This window comes from Heterodontus francisci, unplaced genomic scaffold (assembly GCF_036365525.1).
Source record: "Heterodontus francisci isolate sHetFra1 unplaced genomic scaffold, sHetFra1.hap1 HAP1_SCAFFOLD_148, whole genome shotgun sequence".
Lineage (NCBI taxonomy): Eukaryota > Metazoa > Chordata > Chondrichthyes > Heterodontiformes > Heterodontidae > Heterodontus > Heterodontus francisci.
This window is the reverse complement of record NW_027142345.1, coordinates 3,292,375-3,313,165: the sequence shown is the minus strand read 5'-3', so window position 1 is coordinate 3,313,165 and position 20,791 is coordinate 3,292,375.

Sequence of the window (20,791 nt, the reverse complement as noted above, 5' to 3'; positions counted from 1 at the left end):
GATGATGCTACGTTCCTGCCTTATGTCCCTTCTTAACTCCCATCTCACCCTCATCCTGATGTCTGGGATGATGTACAGGCCGCAGATGGGGGGACCATGAAACTCCTGCTTTCTATCCCACCCCCAATCTCTCACCCAACACCCCCCTTCTGATTTTATACTTTCCAATACTTTTCTGGGCGGCACAGCAGCGCAGTGGTTAGCACCGCAGCCTCACAGCTCAAGGGACCCGGATTCGATTCTGGGTACTGTCCGTGCGGAGTTTGCAAGTTCTCCCTGTGACCACGTGGGTTTTCGCCGGGTGCTCCGGTTTCCTCCCACAGCAAAAGCCTTGCAAGTGATAGGTAAATTGGCCATTACAGATTGCTCCTCGTGTAGCTAGGTGGTAGGGAATATGGGATTACTGTAGGGTTAGTATATATGGGTGTTTGTTGGTCGGCACAGACCCGGTGGGCCGAAGGGCCTGTTTCAGTGCTGTATCTCTAAATAAATAAAATAAACAATGATAACATAAAACTGCCAGCTTCCCAGTCACAGCAGATCCAGGAGACAGAGAGAGAGGGCAGCAGCACAGCACTGATGGTGAAACCCCATCACTTGGTCTGATACTCACAGTCACCAGATCAAATACTTACTCTGCGTGCATCTTAGAGGCTGGCAAAGAGTCGGAATCTGCACGGGGTGAGTCACCGAGCACGAGTGAGCTGCAGCCAGGCCAGGGGAAAAGGAAAGTTCATGTGTCAGCTCACCGGAGGGCGAAGTCACAAACGAGTTATAATACACAGGACTCAGATGTGAACATTGCTGGAACAGCATACAGGAGAATGCTGATGGACATGTACACTGAGATACTTTGTCCATTGACAGGCCTGTCAGACAGTCTGTTATCACTGTCAAGGCACATGGAGGAGCCCGGCTCCAACATGGCACAGGAGCTTGAAGCCCATTCTTTCCCCTTTGGAAGTGGTCACTATCTCCATGACAGCACTACCGGACCCAGTCATGATACAGTGTCTGGTGAACATTGTCTCAGCTTCCACTGCAGCACAGACGGAAGACACCCAACGTCTCAGTGCTGCAGTGGACGCTCAGACTGAGGTCATGAGATCCATGTTTGCTGCCATGCAGGATCAGACTGCTGTCATCATGGCTGTGGATCTCAGTGCACAAAGGGGTTTGCAGGCTCTCGCAGCGGTCCAGCAATCTGTGATCCAGTAGATTACTAGGATTACTGAGGTGTCGCCCTGTGGGAGTGAGAGTGTCTCCGTGGAGTATGAACCTGCTGTCCTCTCTCAGGATGACAGTATTTGTTCTCCCTTCACTGTCACTACACCAGTGTCCTTGCTGTTACCCATCAGCCAACCAAGGCTGCACATGTCGAGGTGGTGCAGTCTGAATCCGAGCCCGCAAGGCCCAGAGCTGTTCAAGGACGTCCTGCAAGGCCATCTGCAGTCTCCTCCAATGAAAGTCAGCAGCCTTCCACCAGCCATGATGCAGTTACTGGAGAAACACTGTGTAGGAGCACTAGGCAAGTCGAGGGAACCCGCAAGACAAGCACTAAGGGAATCACAAGGGTGAATAGTTCAGTTTTGTTTGTATAATTGGATGTGTTGTTGGATAAATATGTTATGAAAAGGTTTTTGTTGGTATTTTTATTGCAGGATGATGACCAAGGGGACACTGCGCTGGGTCGTCTCAGATGGGTGTAATGTTGGAGAATGGGGAATCCATGGTGGGAAAGGGAAGTTGTCTTATGGGAACCGGTATCTTAGTAGACACTCTCCCACAGCCTGTCCGGGTCGAAGGCATCCAGGAAATATCCTCCCTTCCTCCTCCTCCTCCTCCTGATGTGGCCTCCGGATTCCTGGAGCGATTGTAATGTAAAGATTGGGGTAATCATTGTCTCCGAGGAGCCGCATATTTTTCTCTACAGATTCCTGATGGTCATGGGAATGTCTGACTGCTTCAGAATGAAGGTATGGTGGCTGCTGACAGGATAGTGGACACTCACCAACATGATGTACTGGGCATCCTCACACACCATTAATGGAGTGAGAGTTCTTTCAGTTCTTATCCCTCTCCCCGTTGACTTGGGGGCCCTTCAGAACCACCTACACCATCAGGAATCCCACTATTCTGACAAAGCCACGGGATCTCTCATCCTACTTCTCCCTGCTAAGGGAACAGACAGTATTATTCACCTCACCCGACATAGATGGCCTCCGTCACACAGCAGATATATCAATGGACAACATACAGGCCTCACAACTACAGGCCAGTTCATCCAAAATCAGTGGTGGGAAAGTTTTAGAATAATAATCAGGTGATAAAACAACATACATCTGGAGAGGTTTGAGTCAATTCAGGATAGCCAGCATAGATTTACAAAAGGAAAGTCATGTTTGAGAAATATAATTGAATTTTTTAATGATGTAACAGAGAAGGTTGCTGAAGGGAATGTGATGGATGTTGTCTATATTGGTTTGAAGAATGTGTTTGATAAAATACCACATAAAAGGTTAATTACCAACATTGAGTCTCATGGAATGGGCTGGTCAGTGTCCAATTGGATAAAAGATGGATAATGTACAGAAAACAGTGTATCATAGTAAATGACAGTTTTTCAGACTGTAAGATGTTAGACAGTGAGTGTTCCCCCAGGGTCAGTGCGAGGGCCATTGTTTTATTTTGCTGTGCATAAATGACTTGGATCTTGGAATACAGAGTAGAATTTCAAAATCTGTCTCTGATACCAAAGTTGGAGCTGTGACAAACAGTGAGGATATTCAGAACCACCTGTGACAGGACATAGATACTTATTAGAATGGGCAGACAAGTGGCAGATGGAAATGTGAGACAAGTGTGAGGTGAGACATTTTGACAGAAAGGATAGGAAGGCAATATGGGTAACAGTTGTAAACAGTGTGCAGGAACAGAGAGACCTGTGGGGGCATCGATCTTTAAAGGTGACAGGACATATTGAGAGATTTGTTAGTAAAACACATATAATCATACATTTCAAAAATAGAGGTATTGAATACAAAAGCAGGGAAGTTATGATGAGCGTTTAAAATCTCTGGTTAGGTCTCAGCTGGACTATCGTGTCCACTTCTGGCCACCACACTTCAGAAAGATTGTGAAGCTCCTTGAAATGGTGCACCCTGGTGTGAGGCTCCAGGTCGTGTTACAGGAGGTCACACAGCTCTGTGACCACCTCCTTATTGAATCAGAGTTACCTCACACACTGCTCCTGGGTTAGGTGTAGTTATGAAAAGTGGTCTTGGAAAACCCTGGGTGGGTAGGGCAGAGCCCCCTCCTCCTCCCTCTTTACAGAGCTTCTCCTCTCCGCAGCCTCTGCTCCATTTTATGGTCATGTTACAGACCCAGAGACACTGTAACTACAGTCCCTATACCTCGTCCAGAGTTGGGTGACCAAATTCTCTGTTCTCCCTGAATGTCTGCAGCAGCTCACAACACAACCTCCAGATAACCATCCACAGCACCTCCAATAACCTTACAATAACAGAAGCAAGTTAAAAGCCTCTCACATGTAAGTTGGATGCCTGGTACTTTTAAATAACACTAGATGGGGTTACTCGTGCTGCTGAATGAATGTTCAGCTGAGAGTGAAGAACACATGCGGTCAGTGGACATGCACAGACCAAGTTTCAACGACATACATCAAAGTTGCTGGAATGGCTGATAGATGTCACATTCAAATCCCTCCTTACACTACGAGCACGTGCTTGGTGAACTGGGGCTAGAGCCATGTGCAGCATTGAGCACTGGAAGTGACCAGCAGCTTTGCTCACACCATTTTAAGAATCCAAGCTTCCATGGCGTTGGGCCCAGAGGCGCTGAAGAGCTGAAAATCATTGCCAGGAGTAGATATAGAGAGGAAGACCATATGACCGTATGAATTAGGAGCAGAAGTAGGCCAATCAGCCCGTCGAGCCTGCTCCACCATTTAATATGATCATGGTTGATCTGTTTCTGTCTCGAATTCCACACTCCCATTTACTCCCGATAACCTTTGATTCCCTTGCCCAACAAGTATCTATCTACCTCTGTCTTAATATATTCATTCCCCCGCCTCCACCACCTTCAGAGGCAGAGTGTTCCAAAGTCACACAACCCTCTGACAGGAAAAAAAATCTCCTCATCTCTGCCCTAAAAGTGCGATCCCTAACTTTCAAACAGTGCCTTTTCAAACAGTTACTTTAAAAGAGAAATTGAAGAAAAGACTTCATGGCAAAAGATTGGCAGGAATATAGGAATTATGTCGAGGAATTGGAGGGATGAGGCCATGGAGGATGTTCAAACACAAGAAAGAGAATATTAATATTAAGATGTTGCCGGACCAGGTGACAATATAGATCAGTGAGCACAGGGGTGATGGCTGATCAGGATTTGGTGTGAGTTAGAATGCAGGCAGCAGAGTTCTGGATGGGCTGTGGTTTATGAAGATTTTTAACTGGGAGGGTGACCAGAATAGAATTGGAAAATTGGAATAGTCGAGTGTGCATTTAAGAAAGGCACAGATGAGGCTTTATGCAGCAAATGGGCTGAGGCAGTGGAGGAGACGGGTGATGTTACATAGGTAGTATTAGGCATGGTTGGTGATGGAGATGAACTCAGCTCTGGTTTATATCGAACACAGAGGTTGTAAGCAGTCTGGTTCAGCCTCAGACATTGGCCAGGGAGGAGGAAGTGGTTCATGGATAGGGGACAGAATTGCTTATGGAGACCGATCACACTAGCTCCACTCTTCCCAAAATTAAAACTGCAAGAACATTATTTCCGTGAAACAAGCTTTCCAGATCTCAGAGCGGGAAATTGAGACTTACCAGGGACAGCAACAGCAGTACAGATGAGAGAGTAAATTACAAGAACTCTAATACACGTAGCAATGGTTTATAAAGCTAATATCTGGAGATGGAGATTTGACAGGAACAACAAAAGTAGAAAGGAGGGCAGAGTAAATGGCAAGAACGGTAATGCAGTTAAACATGGTTTATGGAATTAATAGCTGGATAGAGAGACTTACCAGGGACACCAATAATAGCCAGGATGGGATAGTAAATGTGTTGAATAATCGTCAGTGCGAGATGGATCCGAGTGTTTAATGGCAGCCAATCATAATTTGCAAAGAGAAAGTCAAACTCCCAGATGGAACTCCTGCCCATTGTTGTAACATTCCAATCTATTGTTCTCAGATTCTGACCCATTGTTGTAACATTCCTATCTATTGCTCTCAGATTCTGATCTATCCTCTCCCTCTCTCTGGAGCTGCTGATCCCTGTTTGTGTCGGGGATGATGCTCCTGCTGACATTATGGGATACCACACTGAAAGGAGTCCCTCATTAATAGAAGAGGGAAACCCTCCAGTGAAACAATTAGGGCCCATGGTGACTGACATTAATTACAGTCACTGAACAAACAGGTTTAGTTAATCCCTTTCAATCAAACACTTTTTGTACCACAATAAACTAAACATTTATCCAGTTTGGATGGGAATTAAGAGGGTTCGTGAGAGAATGAATGGTGAAAATAGCAGAGGCACCGGACAGAATCTGTCAATTCTCTTTGTATATGAGAGTGACGACAGAGGACTGGAGGGCTGTAAATTTTACACCTTGTTTACAAAAAGGAGTTGCGGGAACCCATGTACTGCCAGTCATGTACTGTCATGTACTGTCACCACCACCTCTCTCCAAACCTCCACTGTTGTTAAATTATCAGACTGATTATCCGACATCCAGTACTGGATGAGCAGAAATTTCCTCCAATTAAATATTGGGAAGACTGAAGCCATTATTTTCACTCTCCACTCCAACTCTGTTCCCTTGCTATTTATTCCATCCCTCTCCCTGGTAACAGTCTGAGATTCAGACAGTTTAATTGCAACGTTGGTGTCACATTTGGGATAAAATTAATGGGCACTTGGACAAATGGGTGTTAATTAAGGGAAAATTGTGTTTCACTAAATGGCTGGAGTTTTTTGAAAAGGTAAAAAGAAAGTTTGATGAGGGCAATGATGTTGATGTGGTATAAATTGAATTCCAAAAGGCTTTGATAAAGTGCCACACAACAGACCTATGAGCAAAGTTATAGCTCATCAAATAAAACCAACAGTAGCAACATGAAACTAAGCTGGTTGAGTGACAGGAAACAGAGAGTAGTGATTAATGGATGCTTTTCGGGCTGGAGTAAGGTTTGTAGTGGAATCGGAGCAAAATACTGTGGATGCTGGAAATCTGAAATATAAACAGAAAGTGCTGGAAATACTTAGCAGGTCTGGCAGCATCTGTGGAGAGAGAAGCAGAGTTAATGTCTCAAGTCGGTGACCTTTCATCAGAACTGGCAAAGTGGGGGTTTTGGGGGAAACACAAGTACAGAAATGTGACCATTAGAGCGGGGGTGGTGGATGGAGGGTGTTGAAATGATAAGCGAGCGTATGCTCGGTGCCACACTTTTGGACTGAGTGGAGGTGTTCCACAAAGCGGTCACCCAATCTGCGTTTAGCCTGCTGCGGTGTTCCAGTGAACATCAACGCCAGCTCGAGGAACATGACCTCATTGTCCGATTAGGCACTCCAAACCCTGCCGGTCTGAACACTGAGTTCAACGATTATTTTGTTTCATCATTTTTTGCCATGTGCCAGCATTAAACTGATTTTTTTATGTTGGTGCTTTTAGCTAGGGCTGTTCATTATTCTGTCATTTAACACCCTCACTACACGAATGCTTTGTCTTTCGCCGCACAACTAGTACACTTTCTTTGCCTTTGCCCCATGACATCCTGGTCAGTTAATCTCTCTGACACTCTGTTCTATCAACAGCTCTTCTGTTCTCTTTTGCCCCACCCCTGCTTTATTTGCTTAAAACCTATTACATTTCTAACCTTTGCCAATTCTGATGAAAGGTCACAGAACTGAAACATTAACCCTGCTTTTCTCTCCACAGATGCTGCCTGACCTGCTGCGTCTTTCCAGCACTTTTTGTTTTTATTTAAGGTTTGTAATGGAATTTCCCAGGGATCAGTGTTGGGACCCTTTCTCTTCCTGACAAATATTAATGACCTAGACCTCGGTGTACAGGGCACAATTTCAAAGTTTGCAGATGATACAAAACTTGGAAGCATTGTGAACTGTGAGGAGTAAATTGTAGAAAATCAAACGGACATGGACAAGTTAGTGGAATGGACAGACAGGTGGCAGATGAAGTTCAATGTGGAGAAATGTGAAGTGATTCATTTTGGTAGGAAGAACATGGAAAGACAATGTATAATAAAGGGTACAATTCTAAAGGGGGTGAGGAACAGAGGGACCTGGATGTATATGTGCATAGGTCGTTAAAGGAGGCGGGACAAGTTGAGAGAGTAGTTAATGAAACATACAGCATCCTGGGCTTTGTTAACAGCAGCATGGAATACAAGAGCAAAGAGGTTATTTTGAACTTGTACGAGACACTAGTTCGGCCTCAGTTGCAGTATTACGTCTAGTTCTGGGCACCACGCTTTAGGTAACATGAAGACATTGGAGAGTGTGAAAAAACATTCACAAGAATGGTTCCAGTGATGAAGAATATCAGTTCTGAAGATAGACTGGAGAAGTTGGAACATTTTCCTTCGAGAAGAGAAGGCTGAGAGGAGATTTGAAAAAATGTATTCAAAATTATGATGCGGCTGGGTAGAGTGGATAGGGAAAACTGTTCCCATTCCTGAAAGGATCGACAACGAGAGGACAAAGAATTAAAGTCATTGGTAAAAGAAGCAGCAGTGACATGAGGAAAACGTTTTCACACAGTGAGTGGTTAAGGTCTGGAATGCACTACCTGAGAATGTGGTGGAGGCAGATTCAATCGAGGCATTCAGGAAGAAATTGGATAGTTATCTGAAAAGGAAGATTGTACAGAGTTACAGGGAGAAGGCAGGGGAGTGACACTAGACGAATTGTTCTTTTGGAGAGCCATTACAGACACGATGGACTGAATGGCCACCTTCTGTGCTGTAACAATTCTGTGATTCCGTGGCATTCGACCACACAATGAGCTTCCAACCTTATATTCGTGCCATCACTATGACGACCTATTTCCACCTCAATAACATTGCCCAACTTCACCCCTGTCTCAACTCATCTGCTGCTGAAGCTCTCATTCATGCTTTCATTACCTGTAGACTAGACTATTCCAACTCATTCTCCCACATTCTACTATCTGTAAACTTGAAGTCATCTAAAACTCTGCAGTCTGTGTCTTAACTTACAACAAGTCCCATTCCCCGATCACTGACCTACATCAGCTCACAGTCAAACAATGTCTTGATATTAAAATTCTCAGCCTTGTTTCAAAGCCGTCCATGGCCTCACCCCTCACGATACCTGTAATCTCCTCCTGCCCCACAAACCTCTGAGATATCTCTGCTCCTCTAATTCTGGCCTCTTGTGCATCCCTGATTTTAATTACTCTACAATGTGTGGCCACACCTTCAGTTGCCTCGGCCCCAAACTCTGGAATATCCTCCCTTCACAGCTCCACCTCTCCACCTCGCTTTTATCCTTGAAGACACTTCTTTAAAACCTGCCTCTTTGACCAAGCGTTTGGAAACCTAACCTAATATCTTCCTTTGTGGTTCTGTGTCATACTTTGTTTCATAATGCTGCTGTGAAGTGCCTCGGGATAAGTTCTTGTTGAAGTTTTCCAGACAGGATTTGTCATTAGCATATCCGTGCTGCTTGAAATTTATTATGCTATGCTTTTTCAAGCAACAAACATTTATGGTGGACATGCACAGTCCAAGTTTCAAAGACATACATCAAAGCTGCTGGAACAGAAGTTTGACGTGACATTCCACAACTCCTCATGCTACTAGCACACACAATGTACACCTGGGCTCAGCACGGGGCAGTGTGCAGACCACACCGCAAGTTGCTGGTAACTCATATCACATCCTTTTGTGGATCCTTGCTTCCAAAGTGTGGGCAACAGTGGTGCTGTAGAGCCATAAAGCACCACCAGGGAGAGATAGAGAGGGAAGGAAATTCACTTTAAAGGGGGACATGGAAACAGATTTGAAGGCGAAAGATTTTCTCGAATATGGGAATGTGCAGGGGAATTGGACTAATTGGAGGGGTGAGGCCATGGAGGGATTCTAACACAAGAATGAGAATATTTAAATTAAGGTGCTGCCAGACTGGGAGCCAATATATATCAGTGATGGATAATCGGGATTTAGTGTGAGTGAGGAAATAGGTAGCAGAGTTCTAGATGGGCGGTAGTTTATGGAGGTTTATAACTGGGAGGATGACCAGGATATAATTGGAATAGTCAAGTGTAAATTTAACAAAGGTACAGATGAGGGTTTATGCAGCAGATGGGCCGAGGCAGAGGTGGAGTAGGCAGGGTTTGTGATGGAGAGAATATGGAGATGAACTCAGCTCAGGTTTAAATAGAACACAGCGGTTGCAAACTGTCTGGTTCCGCCTCAGACATTGGGCAGGGAGGGGTATGTGGTTCACAGACAGGGGATTGAATTTCTGATGGAGACCAATAACACTGGCTTCATTCTTCGAAAAAAAAACTAAATTACTTGAACAGTATTTCTGTGAACCAGGGTTTACAGATCTTATATGTGTAAATAAAGACTTAACAGGGGCAGTAACAGCAGGAGAATTGAGGGTAAATTACAAGAACTATAATACCGTTAGCAATGGTTGTAGAGCTAATTGCTGGAGACAGAGATTCATCAGGAATAACAACAGCAATAAGGAGGGACGCAGAGGAGGCCTGAATTAGAGGAGCACAGATATATTGAAGGGTTGTGGGGCTGGATATTACAGATACAGGACGGCAGTTGAGGTCCTGGAGGGAAAACAAGGTGGAGAATTTAAATAAAGACATTATTTGATCAGGAGTCAATGTCGGTCAGTGATATGTGAATGACACTTGTTGCGAATTAGGACATGGGCAGCAGAGTTCTGGAGGACTTCAAATTAACAGAGAGTAGCATGCAGGAGACCAGACAAGACCGTGTTGGAATATTCATTTCTAGGGGAAATGAAGGCATGAATGAGTTTCAGCAGCAGATGGGCTGAGACGGGTGATGTTGCGTGCTGTTACTGAGGTGGAAACAGGCGGTCGTAGTGATAGAATGAATATTATGTTATAAGCTCATTTTGTGGTCAACTGTGACACCAAGGTTGCAAACAGACTTTCTGAACCTCAGACTGTTACCAGGGAGAGGGATGGAATCAATAGCAAGGGAACAGAGTTGGAGTGGGGAGTGAAAACAATGGCTTCAGTCTTCCCAATATTTAATTGGAGGAAATTTCTGCTCATCCAATACTGGATGTTGGATAATCAGTCTGATAATTTAACAACAGTGGAGGAGTGGAGAGAGGTAGTGCTGAGGTAAACATGATGGAGTTCTTTGATAAAACAATGGAGAGGGTTGATGAGGCTAGTGTGATTGAAGTTATATATATGGACTTTCAAAAGGTGTTTGATCAAGTGAAATTCAATAAACAGCTTAGGAAAACTGAACCCTATGGATTAAAGGGACAGTGACAGTGTGGATTTCACATTGGCTAATGAACAGTAAACAGAGAGAAGTGGTGAAAGGTTGTTGTTCAGACTCGATGGGAGTATACAGTGGTATTCCCCAGGGCTCGGTATTAGGACCACTGCTCTTTGTGCTCTTGGAAAACAAGGGGTGGGTAGGGCAGAGCCCGATACTCCTCCCTCCTGACAAAGATTCCCCTCTCTGCAGCCTCTGCTCCATGTGTTGGTCATGTTACAGACCCAGCGACACTGTGACTACAGTCCCCATACCTTGTCCAGAGTTGGGTCACCAAATCCTCTGTCCTCTCTGAATGTCTGCAGCAGCTCACAACACAACCTCCGGAAAACCATTAACAGCACCTCCAATAACATTACAATAGCAGAGGTAAGTCAAAAGCCCCTCACCTGTAAGTTGGATGCCTGGTCTTTTTAAATAACACTAGAGGGGGTTCCTCGTGCTGCTGAATGTCTGTTCAGCTGAGAGTGACTAACACAGGTGGTCAGTAGACATGCAATGACCAAGTTTCAAATACGTCCATCAAAGCTGCTGGAATGGCTGATTGACACCATATTCAGACCCCGCTCACACTGCAGACACACCATACACGTTACACCCACGCTAGGACCCCGGCCAGCCTGGGTTTCCTGTACAATGCGCTGGATGTGACCGGCAGTGCAGCTCACACCATTTTCTGGATCCAAACTTCCACAGCACCAGTAGAGCTGGAGAGATGAAATGTGTGATCAGAGAGAGAGACAGAGGGAAGGAACTCACTTTAAAATGGAATTAGATAAAGATTTTAAGATGAACAAGTTTCAGGAATATTGGAAATGGGCAGGGGATTGGGATAATCAGAGGGCTGAGGCCGTGGAGGGATTTGATCATACGAGTGAGAATATTAAAATTGAGGTGTTACTGGACCAAGAGCCAATGTAGGTAAGTGAGCACAGGGATGTTGGGTGAACAGAATCTGGTGTAAATTAGAAGTTGGCAGCAGAGCTTGGCATGATCACAATGTGACAGAGAGTAGAATGTGGGAGAGCAGCCAGGAGTGTGTTAGAATAGTCAAGTCTCGAGGTGACAGTCAAACCTTCCTGCCACAATGGACAATTTCACCTTTACCCACATTATACTCCATTTGCTAGATCTTTGACCACTCACTTAACCTATCTATATCCCTTTGCAGAGTTCTTATGTCCTCTTCAGAATGTATCTTCTTAACTATCTTGGAATCATTAGCAAATTTAGCAAGCATACCTTTGGTCCACTCATCAAAATCATTTATATACATTGTAAAAAGTTGAGTCCCCAGCACTGACCCCTCTGGAACACCACATGTTACATCTTGCCGGCCATAATAACGACCCATTTATGCCTACGCTGTTTCCTGTTAGTTCGCCAATCTTCCATCCATGCCAATATGTTACCCAATACACCATGAGCTTTTATTTTCCACAATGACGTTTGATGTGGAACGTTATCAGATGCCTTCTGGAAATCTAAGTACAGAACATCTCCCAGTTCCCCTTTACCAACAACACATGTTACTTATTCAAAGAACTCCAATAAATTGGTTAAACATGATTTCCCTTTCACAAAAACATGTTGACTCTGCCTGATCACCTTGAATGTTTCTACCTGCCCTACTATAACGTCTTTAATAATAGCTTCTAACATCTGATCCATAGCCAGAAAGCCATTCTCACCTGCTACAGGTCATATGTCCACTATGTTTATTCTGATGTTGTGCGGTATTTGAACTGTTAGTCTTCAATAGAGTCATAGAGATATACAGCACAGAAACATGACCTTCGGCCCACTGTGTCTGTGCCAGCCATCAAGCACCTAACTATTCCTATCCCAGTTTCCAGCACTTGGCCTGCAGCCTTGTTTGGTATGGCGTTTCAAGTGCTCATCTCAATACTTCTGAAATGTTGTGACTGTTCCTGCCTCTACCACCCCTTCAGGCAGTGTGTTCCAGATTCCAACCACCCTTTGGGTGAAGATTCTTTTCCTCAAATCCCCTCTAAACCTCCTGCCCCTTACCTTAAATCTATGCCCCTGGTTATTGACCCCTCCGCTAAGGGAAAAAAGATTATTCCTATCTAACCTATCAATGCCCCTCATAATTTTGCATTCCTCAATCATGACCCCTCTCATCCTTCTCTGCTCTAAGGGAAATAACACTGGACTTTTCTGTCGCTCTTCACAGCTGAAATTGTCCAACCCAGGCAACATCCTGGTGAATCTATTCTGCTCCGCCTCCAGTGCTATCACATCCTTCCTATAGTGCAGCAACCAGAACTATACACAGTACTCCAGTTGTGGCCTAACTGGATTTTTATACTGCTCCATCATAACCTCCCTGCTCTTATATTCTATGCCTCAGCTAATAAAGGCAAGTGTCCCAAATGCCTTCCTAACCACATTGCCTACCTGTGCTGCTGCCTTCAGTTATCTATGGGCAAGTACACCAAGGTCCCTCTGACCTTCTGTACATACTAGCGTCCGACCATGCACTGTATGTTTCCTTGCCTTGTTAGTCCTCCCAAAATGCGTCACCTCACACTTCTCAGGATTAAATTCCATTTGCCGCTTCTCTGCCCATCTTACTAGCCCATCTAAACCGACATGTAATCGATGGCTCTCCTCCTCACTATTTACAACACCAAAGATTTTCGTGTCAGCTGCGAACTTACTGGTCATACCTCCTATATTCACGTCCAAATCATTAATGTACACTACAAACAGCAAGGGTCCCAGCACCGATCCCTGCAGTACACCACTGGTCACAGGCTTCCACTCGCAAAAACAACCCTTGACAATCACCCTCTGCCTCCTGCCGCTGAGCCAATTTTGGATCCAATTTACCAAATTGCGCTGGATCCCATGGGCGCTTACCTTCTTAACCAATCTCACATGTAGAACCCTATCAAATGTCTTACCGAAGTCAATGTAGAATACATCAACTACTTTACCCTCATCTACACATCTAGTCAATGCCTCTAAAAAATTCAATCAAGTTAGTTAGACACGATCTCCCCCTGACAAAGCCATACTGACAATCCCTGATTAATAACTGCCTCTCCACGTGGAGATTAATCCGGTCCCTCTGAATATTTTCCAATAGTTTCCCTGCAATAAACTGCTTGTGACCCTTCGACCTCCTTTTGCTTAATCTGTGACCCTTGATCAGATCTTACAGTGGTGTAGGAGAGGGAACAGAGTTCATTTCAAAGTCCTGACTCCCTTTTATATGATCCTGCACAATGGAAAGGGACTACTGGGCAGTAATGTGCTCAAAGGTTATCAGCAGTAATTGATTATCCCTATATTTGTATATTGTAGAACATTAAAACATACCCTGCTCTGGTGTCCAGTGTAACCTCAATATTCATGATTAAAATATCAGAGGAGTGGGTACCAGACACCTCTGATCACCCTGAGCTGCAGGCGATTCTCGAGTCGGTGCTGAGTGTATTCACAACCCATTAAGATGACTGTGGAAACATGAGCAGACCTGAAGAAATTAACTGACCATTGCATGCTCCATGAAGCAGTATTCATACCGAGCTGAGATTATATCATATATTCCAGACGCTATCAGGTTATTGTTATACCAGGGTGTAGTTCACAAAGACACATTCACTACTAACTAACTGCCCCATTTGGCCAGTTAGAAAACGGGATGGTAGCTGGAGACTGACTGTTAACCACCACAAACTCAACACAGTCACCCCTGTGTGAACCCTGTTGTCTGATAGACACCCACCCTACTCACCCGGATTCCCAGCGGCAGGACTGTCTTCAGCACCATGGATATCTCTAATGGTTATTGGAGTATCCCAGTAAAACTAGAGAAACAATTTAAATTCACATTCACTTCTGAGCTCCAAAGATACCCCTGGATATGTCTGTTACAAGGGATTCCACAATAACCGCACTATTTTACACAAACATATGGCCGGGGACCTTATGAGCTTTTCACAGTCTTCCTGCTTGCTGAAATAAATTGATGATCGCCTCCTCATTCCCACAGACCGTGTCCACACATTTAACCCTTTTACTGGAACTTCTGCAGCTACTTTGGGAGCTAGTCTAAAAGACCATCCACGTAAGGCCCAGCTGGTGCAAGATCATGTCACGTTTCTAGGTGTCCAGATTGGATCATTCAGCATCAGCCCAGACCAACATCAGGTCGAGGTCATCCAGCGTCTACCCCTGTCCACCTCAAAGACTGCCATGTGTCCTATCCTCAGGCTGGTGGTGTTTCAGTGGACCCTCATACAGTGTCTACCCCTGTCCACCTCAGAGACTGCCCTGTGTCCTATCCTCAAGCTGGTGGTGTTTCAGCGGACCCTCATACAGTGTCTACCCCTGTCCACCTCAAAGACTGCCCTGTGTCCTATCCTCAAGCTGGTGGTGTTTCAGCGGACCCTCATACAGTGTCTACCCCTGTCCATCTCAAAGACTGCCCTGTGTCCTATCCTCAGGCTGGTGGGGTATCAGTGGACCCTCATACAGTGTCTACCCCTGTCCACCTCAAAGACTGCCCTGTGTCCTATCCTCAGGCTGGTGGGGTATCAGTGGACCCTCATACAGTGTCTACCCCTGTCCACCACAAAGACTGCCCTATGTCCTATCCTCAGACTGGTGGTGTTTCAGCGGACCCTCATCCAGTGTCTACCCTGTCCACCACAAAGACTGCCCTGTGTCCTATCCTCAGACTGGTGGTGTTTCAGTGGACCCTCATCCAGTGTCTACCCCTGTCCACCACAAAGACTGCCCTGTGTCCTATACTCAGGCTGGTGGTGTTTCAGCCGACCCTCATCCAGTGTCTACCCCTGTCCACCTCAAAGACTGCCCTATGTCCTATCCTCAGGCTGGTGGGGTATCAGTGGACCCTCATCCAGTATCTACCCCTGTCCACCTCAAAGACTGCCCTGTGTCCTATCCTCAGGCTGGTGGGGTATCAGTGGACCCTCATACAGTGTCTACCACTGTCCACCTCAAAGACTGCCCTGTGTCCTATCCTCAGGCTGGTGGGGTATCAGTGGACCCTCATACAATGTCTACCCCTGTCCACCACAAAGACTGCTCTGTGTCCTATCCTCAGACTGGTGGAGTATCAGTGGACCCTCATCCAGTGTCTACTCCTGTCCACCTCAAAGACTGCCCTGTGTCCTATCCTCAGGCTGGTGGGGTATCAGTGGACCCTCATGCAGTGTCTACCCCTGTCCACCACAAAGACTGCTCTGTGTCCTATCCTCAGACTGGTGGTGTTTCAGTGGACCCTCATATAGTGTCTACCCTGTCCACCACAAAGACTGCACTTTGTCCTATCCTCAGGCTGGTGGTGTTTCAGTGGACCCTCATACAGTGTCTACCCTGTCCACCACAAAGACTGCACTGTGTCCTATCCTCAAGCTGGTGGGGTCTCAGTGGACCCTCATCCAGTGTCCACCCCTGTCCACCTCAAAGACTGCCCTGTGTCCTATCCTCAGGCTGGTGGGGTATCAGTGGACCCTCATCCAGTGTCTACCCCTGTCCACCTCAAAGACTGCCCTGTGTCCTATCCTCAAGCTGGTGGGGTATCAGTGGACCCTCAGACAGTGTCTACCCCTGTCCACCACAAAGACTGCCCTGTGTCCTATCCTCAGGCTGGTGGGGTATCAGTGGACCCCCATCCAGTGTCTACCCCTGTCCACCACAAAGACTGCCCTGTGTCCTATCCTCAGGCTGGTGGGGTATCAGTGGTCCCCCATCCAGTGTCTACCACTGTCGACTTCAAAGACTGCTCTGTGTCCTATCCTCAGACTGGTGGGTATCAGCAGACCCTCATCCAGTGTCTACCCCTGTCCACCTCAAAGACTGCCCTATGTCCTATCCTCAGGCTGGTGGGGTATCAGCGGACCCTCATCCCTCGATTTGCAGAGACTGTGACTCCTCTTTATGAACTACCTAATGGTGATGATGACCAGGTTTAACCCGGTTGGACTGAAGAGAGCACAGAAGCAGCAACACAACTGAAGAAAGCTGTCGCCTCGGTAACGTGTCTGATCTCACCTAACCCTGACTAGACTTTCCACATGGAGGTAGGGGACACTGTGAAAAGCCTGGCTGCTGTCCTATGTAGAGAAAACCAGGAGAAATTACTCCCCATTGTGAATGATCCAGAATTGTGAGTGGGACTGAACTGATTTACTCTGTTTGTGAAGGACATTTGTTAACCACGTTCTGGGACATCAAACATTTCACTTACATCACGGGGTTCAACAGGGTGATACTGTCCAGTCCATTATACATTTTCCAAGTGTAGGAAAGCAGTAGTAATAGTAAACCCCTGTCAGAGAGTCATAGTCATTTCGAGTCCATGCCAGCTTTGTAGATAAATCCAGTCAGTCTCATTCCCCAGCTCTGTCTCCATATACCTGCAAGTCGATTTCCCTCAAGTGTTCATCCAATATCCTTTTGAAATCATTCACCATCTCCGCTTCCACCGCCCTCGTAGGCAGTGATTTCCAGGCCATTCCCACTCGCTCTGTAAAAAAGTTGTTCCTCACATCCCCCTGTATCTCTTGCCACAACCTTAACTCTGGTCCTTGTACCATTAACTAACGGGAGCATCTTTTCCTGTCTACCTTATCCAAACATGACATCATCTTGTATACCTCTATCAAATCTCCCCTCAACCTCCTTTACTCCAAGAAAAACAATCCCAGCTTTTCCAAACTAACTTTGTCGCTAAAATCCTCCATCTCTGGAACCATTCTGGTAAATCTCCTCTACACCCTGTCAAGGACCCTCACATCCTTCCTAAACTATGGTGAATGGAACTGGATGCAGTACTCCAGTTGGGGCCTAACCAGAGCTTTATAAAGGTTCGGCATAACTTGTCTTCTTCTGTATTCACCACCTCTACTTAATTTAGGATAGTCAGTATGGATTTGTTAAGGGAAGATATTGTTTCACCAACTTGATCGAATGTTTTGAAGAAGCAACAAGGAAGATAAATGAGGGTAGTGCAGTTGATGTGGTCTACTTGGATGTTAGCAAGGCTTTTGACAAGGTCCTACATGGCAGACTGGTTCAAAAAATAAAATCCCACGGGATCCAGGGAAATGCAGCAAGGTGGATACAAGATTGGCTCAGTGGCAGGAAAGAAAGGGTAATTGTTGACTGCTGTTTTCGAGACTGGAAGGCTGTTTCCAGTGGCGTTCCACAGGGCTCAGTACTGGGTCCCCTGCTTTTTGTGGTGCAAGTTAACGATTTGGACGTAAATGTAGGGGGCATGATCAAGATGCTTGCAGACGACACGAAGATTGGCCGTGTGGTAGATAGCGAGGAGGATAGCTGTAGACTGCAGAAATATATTGATGGCCTGGTCAGATGGGCAGAAACGTGGCAAATGGAATTCAACTTGGAGAAATATGAGGTGATGCATTTGTGGAGGTCAAACAAGGAATACAGGAATAATGTCAAAATACTGAGAAGTGTAGAGAAAGTGAGGGACCTTGGATTAAATGTTCACACATCCCTGAAAGTAGCAGCAGAGATCGATAAGGTGTTTAGGAAGGCATATGGAATCCTTTCCTTTATTAGCCCAGGCACAGAATACAAGAACAGGGAGGTTATGCTGGAACTGTCTAACTCATTGATTAGGCCACAACTTGAGTGCTGTGTACAGCTCTGGTCTCCTCAGTACAGAAAGGATGTCATTGGACTAGAGAGGGAACAGAGGAGATTTACGAGGATGTTGCCAGGAATAGAAAAATGCAGCTATGAAGAAAGATTGGATAGACAGGGGTTGTTCTCCTTGGAACAGAGAAGGCTGAGGGGTGATCTGATTGAAATGTACAATATTATAACGGGCCTGGATAGAGAGGAGGTGAAGACTCTATTCACCATAGCATTTTAAGAGGGGGAATAGAGTTCACGTGATTGGTATAAAGATCAGAGGGGAGATGAGAGTGGTGGGGGTCTGGAATTCATTACCTGAAAGGAAAGTTGAGGCAGAAACCCTTAACTCATTCAAAAATAGTCTGGATATGCACCTTAAGTACTGTAATCTGCAGCTCCACGCACCAAATGCTGGAAGGTGGGATTAGAATAGGTGGATCGTTTTCTGGCTGGCGCAGACAAGATGGGCCAAGTGGCCGATATCTGTGCCTTAACTTTATGTGATTCTACTAGAATACAAGAATGCTTCCAGGGATTGGGGTGTTTTAGTTACAAGGTTAGTTTGGAGAAGATGGAGTTGCTCTCCCTGGAGTAAAGGAGATTGAGAGAGATTTGAAAGAAGTGTACAAGATTATGATAGGTTTAGGTAAGATAGATAAGGAAAAACTGTTCCCATTAACTGATGAAACACGGAATAGGGGACACAGATGGAAGGTTTTGGGTAAGAGATGCAGGGGGAATATGAGGAAGAACTTTTTTACACAGTGGATGGTAATGAGCTGGAACTCACTGCCCATGAGGGTGATGGAAGCCAAGACAATCAATGATTTCAAAAGGAAATTGGATGGGCACCTGAAGGAAATGAACTTGCAGGGATCCGAGGATTGAGCGGGGGAATGGGACCGACTGGATTGTTACACAGAGAGACACATGGAGAGTCCGACTCGTCTCCTCCTGTGTCGTAAATGACTCTATGACTCTCTGTGACTATGTTGGATACGCCGCCCACTCCTGCCTGGGGAAAGATCCGGATGCAGTGAAGATCAATAAAACTGTGACTTAAACAGCCACCGATAGCTCCGTCCTCACCCTGGTGTGAGGCTCCAGGTCGTGTTACAGGAGGTGACACAGCTCTGTGACCACTTCCTTATTGAATCAGAGTCACCTCACACACTGCTCCTGGATTAGGTGTAGGTAGAGAAAATGCCCTTGGGAAAACCGGGTTGGAAGGACAGAGCCCCCTCCTCCTCCCTCTTTACAGAGACTCCCTTCTCTGCTGCCTCTGCTCCATTTGTTGGTCATGTTACAGACCCAGAGACACTGTAACTACAGTCCCCATGCCTCGTCCAGAGTTGGTTCACCAAATCCTCTGCCCTCCCTGAATGTCTGCAGCAGCTCACAACACAACCTCCAGAAAACTATCCACAGCACCTCCACTAACTTTACAATGGCAAAAGTAAGTCAAAAGGTCCTCACCTGCAAGTTGGATGCCTGATCCTTTGAAATAACTTTCGGGGGTGTCAGTGGGGGAGGGTGGGGTGGGGGTTCCTCATGCTGCTGAATCTATGCTCTGCTGAGAGTGACTTACACAGGTGGTCAGTGGACATGCACAGACCAAGTTTCAAAATCGTACATCAGTGCTGCAAAAGTGGCTGATTGACATCAGTACAAGCCCCTCCTCACACTAACAACACATACATGGCACCCAGGCTAGATCCCTGCCCAACATGGGACACTGTGCTGACCACACTATAAGTGACCAGCTGTCAGTTCACATCATTTTATGGATCTAGGTTTCTGTAATGATGGCACCGGTGGGACCGCAGAATGAAAACCACAGCTGGCTGAGATAGAGAGGGAAAGCAACTCACTTTAAAAATGGAATTGGTAGCAGACTCAAAGGCATAAGATTTACAAGACTATGGGGAATGGACAGGGGAATGGGATTAATTGGACAGGTGAGGACACGGAGGGATTCATACACAAGGCTGAGAATATTAAAATTAAGGTGCTGCCAGACCGAAAGGCACTGTTGATCAGTGAGCACAGGGGTGATGTGTGATCGGTATTTGGTGTGAGATAGATATAGGCAGCAGAGTTCTGGATGGGCTGTGGTTTATGGAGATTTATAACTGGAGGGCGGCCAGCATATAATTTGAAGAGTCAAGTGTGGATTTAACAAAGATACGATGAGGGTTTATGCAGCTGGTAGGCTGAGGCAGATATTACAGAGGTGTTATTCATGTCAAGGAAACACAATATGCCAATGAGGAATTTTAATTCATCAGTTGGAAACTTACATTAAAGTTTTAATGGAAAATATCCTGCAAAAAACTGGCAGCCAAGATGGCCACTGCAATTTGTATCTGAAGCACCTTTTCACTTTCCAACGTCTCCAACAGGAGACACATGTCGGATGAGCCTGGACCCAAAATAATGGCTTGCTCTTGAGACTGAATTTGCTAAGATTGCATTCATCAGCATGGAATTCAAGGACATCCTGACACACTGACTTTTGAAAGCGTAAACTACTCCAAGTGTAAATAATGG